This window comes from Canis lupus, chromosome 4 (genome assembly GCF_003254725.2).
Source record: "Canis lupus dingo isolate Sandy chromosome 4, ASM325472v2, whole genome shotgun sequence".
Lineage (NCBI taxonomy): Eukaryota > Metazoa > Chordata > Mammalia > Carnivora > Canidae > Canis > Canis lupus.
The window spans coordinates 81,799,037-81,802,894 of record NC_064246.1 but is presented as its reverse complement, the minus strand read 5'-3'; the positions used below and the strand labels follow the sequence as shown (position 1 = coordinate 81,802,894).

The window sequence follows — 3,858 nt, the reverse complement described above, 5'->3', positions numbered from 1 at the left end:
GCCTGCTTTCTCTCAAATACATAAGTAAGGTCTTAAAAAAAATAAAATACATTTATTTGGGAGCCACTAAAAGAATTCCTTTTGCCTTGAATTCTGAAAATATTCAGTATTGAATTATTTTTCTAGAAATGCAGCAGTTAATGAATTTAGATAATTATTTTAGAAGCCTTTCTTTAAAAACAAATCTGTAGCAGGCTTAGTTAAGTTTTACTATGAACTTTTTGTTTTGCTATACTGTTTGAATTTGATCATTACATGGCAGGTACACTTTGAGATAGACATTTTGTTTATCTAAAAACAAGGCACAAGCAAATATAAAATAATTGAAAAAGTGGATTTGGATATAGTCATGGATTTTTATGCATAAATATTGGTGACCATATGAGGTAAATCAAGTGATTGATTTTTTCTATACATTTCATTTATTGGGAACTGACTCTAAATTTTGTTCCTATGCTAATTAACTCAATTACTCAGCTCTTCTTAAAAGAAAATCAAATGAAAATAGACACAAAGAAAATAAAAATATACAAAAATGAATGACTAAAATCTCTGTAGCAGAAAACTTTTTCAGCAGTTCCACAAACATGATTGCCTCCTTTCTACCTCAAGCACACAGAAGTACTAGATTACAACATAATGGTTAAAAGAGCAGTAAAATAAAAAGAATAATATCTTGCTGTAAAAATAAAACCATACAAGTTATAGAAAAAAGAAGTAAAGTTGATTAGTTATTGATCAGAAATTGATTAGAAATCACTGAGCATGTAGACTCATTTATGAACATAGAACAGCTGTTCAAAAGCTCAGTTACATTCTTCATTTTGACTTTGAATTTTGAGAAAGTCTTAATTTTTTTTTTCAAAATGACCTCTACCCTTATATTTTATTAAAAGAGCAAACATCATGAATTAACCCAGCAGCTTACGTGGATTGCAAAAATAACATGATTCAATGTGAAAACAAGAAACTGTCTACACATCTCTGAGTAGTAAATTGTATCATACAATGCATACGGGAGTCATACTGAGCAACAGACTCTCATACAGCACAAAAAGTATTTTAATTATGTTTAAAATCCAAATTTGCCTTTAAAATGACTCATAGAAAGGATTCTCAAGTCAAAATGAACACTCCAATTAGGCAAGCATCAGGAAGCTACATTTCAGCTATTTAATACACAAAGAGATATCGTTTCACCAGTCAGTTCCTTCTAATGTCTCCATTCTGGAATCGTACAGATTCCTGGGCCTCCCTAACACTCCCCATTCCACCACTTCTTCAGATCATGAAAATGAAGAACACCAGAAATCTTGCTGGCCACCAGAAATCTGTTGATATGATGTTGTACAAACCATACATTATGTTGGTTGACCATCTGCAGTTATTAAACCAGGTGGTAACTGGTTGGGAAATGTTTCCTCTGTAAGTTCTTTGCTTTGTCCATCTGTAGCTATGATTGTTCCCCCAATCCTTTTGTCTCCTTTTATAACCTCTCTGAATTCCTGAAGGTATAGTTTCAGAGGTTCTACAAGATTATGATAGCCTCAGACGTGGCAGAAAGAATATCTTCTCCATGGAATGTCCTCCATTTCTCTTGATGGCATCTTTCACTTGCTTCAGATGTTATAAAGCTGATGAATTCATTTATATTCCTGAACGCGTTCTTCGGCATCTTTTGTAATCTTTCCCGTTTGAGGTATGGCATTTTTCATCATTTTTCTACATTTGGAATTGGAAGATATGTATCTTGTTCTCTGAAACTTTCTCTTGAACCATTTATATCTTCATGATCATTCATGCTGTCCAGAGTATCATCATGAGGCTGTATAACATACTGACTTCCTCCAACATAGTCTGCAGGAATGTGTGGTTGAGAAGCATGTGCCGTAGCACAGTCACCATCCATCTCCAATTGGTTGGCTCCCATCTCCAATCAGCTGTTTGGCTGGACAGAAAATGTCTGCAAAGGAACCAGTCCTGATGTGGGACTCCCAACTCTTACTTTGTTTCATATGCTGTTTTTTTTTTTTTTTGAGGAGTAGTGAGAAGAATAGTCTAAAAATATGAGGAACAATTCCAAATTGATAAATTATTTGATGTATCATTTGAAGCGAAATCATTTAAACTAAAATAAGTAAACAAAAATAAATTCTAAAAAAAATATTACTTCACTTCTGAAGTGCCGAGTGCCTGTACCATGTTGGATTCCCACAATGTATCACAGTCCTCGCTCTACATCCTTGCCAGCATTTGGCACTGTCAGTGTTCTTGATTTTGGCCATTCTGAAAGTTTGTGTAGTGGTATCTTATGGTCTTAATTTTCATTTTCCTGATGACCTATGGGGGAAGGCCATCTTTTCATATGCTTATTTGCCATCTGTATACCTTCTTTGGTGAGGTGTCACTTAAGATCTTTACCCCATTTTTAAATCAGATTGTTTATTTTCTCAATGTTTAATTTTAAGAGTTCTGTATATTTTGGATAATAGTCCTTCCTTAGATGTGTATTTTACAAACATTTTCTCCAAGTCTGTGGCTTGTCTTCTCATTCTTTTGACATTGTCTTTCTCAGAGCAGACCTTTTTAAACGAATTTTAACAAAGTTCATAGATTATTTATTTGATGGACCATGCCAGTAGTGTTGGATCTAAAAAAAATCATCATCATACCCAAAGTATCTAGGTTTTCTTCTATATCAACTTCTAGGAGTTTTATAGTTTAGTATTTTATAATTAGGTCTGTGATATGTTTGTTGTTAATTTTTGTGAAGGGTATGAGGTCTGTGCATAGATTCAGCTCTTTGCATGTGAATGTTAATTTTTTTCAACACCATTTGTTGAAAAGACTCTATTTTCTCCATTGTATTGTCTTTGATTCTCTGCCAAAGATCAGTTGACTGGATGTATGTGGTCTATTTCCCAGATCTCTATTCTATTCTAATGATATGTCTGTTCTTTCACCAATATCATACTCATCCTAATTACTGTGGCTTGATAGTAAGTCTTGATGATGGGTGGTATCAACCTTCCAACTTTATTTTTCTCCTTCAACTAAGTAAGTTCTTTATAAAATATAACTTTACAAATTTATCTTATAAGCGAATTTTGAGAAAAATTAATCCTAATAGATAGTGATTTTTGTGAAAAAAAGGTGGCAAATACTCATCACCATAAGGATGAAAGAACAACACATTTCAGCCATTTTTAAAAATTTTTTTGAGAATTTGAGAGGAAAATAATTGTAACAATAACAAATTTAAATTTCTCAGGGTGGCATTGGGGAATTCTAGTATAAATATAATGAAGGACTTAATAAAGGCAAAAAAGGCTTGTAAGGATAAAAAATTATATAAAAATATAGAAAAGTATAGAAAAAATTCACTATGATGGCATACTTAGAAAGAGGTGAAATGAATGGAAAATAATAGAGGTGAAATGTAGAGGTCGCTTTTAGGCAATAGGCTTGAGCATTTCATAATGTTGCCATACCTCCTCATCTTCCCTCTTAAAAAAAACAAAAAACAAAAAGCAAAAAACAAAACAAACAAACAAAAAAAAACACCCATTGCCTCCTTGTAGACAGTCTCTCCTCTGCCGCCCTGCCCATCGCTACCCTGAGGTAGATTCAATAAACTTCTATTGCCTTTGTTCAGGGGAATCCTTTCACCTCCCACACCACTGGCTTCCACTTATCATCGTCCCATTTTTGGGGGCCCCCATCCAATCTGGGAGACACCACATGGTTATGACTGTACATTTAGTCAGTCTAACTTTATTCTCATGTTTGGACACAAGTTTAGAGAAGTTAAACTTTCTTTTAGCACAGTGGTTGAAAGGAGATATGGTTCTACTTGGG

At 33.7% G+C, this 3,858-nt stretch overlaps 1 pseudogene; it reads right to left on the bottom strand.

Annotated features, from left to right (window-relative positions):
• Window positions 1-1,286: 1,286 nt before the first annotated feature.
• LOC112652707 (nuclear transcription factor Y subunit beta-like) lies at window positions 1,287-1,909 on the bottom strand (annotated as a pseudogene).
• Window positions 1,910-3,858: the final 1,949 nt, after the last annotated feature.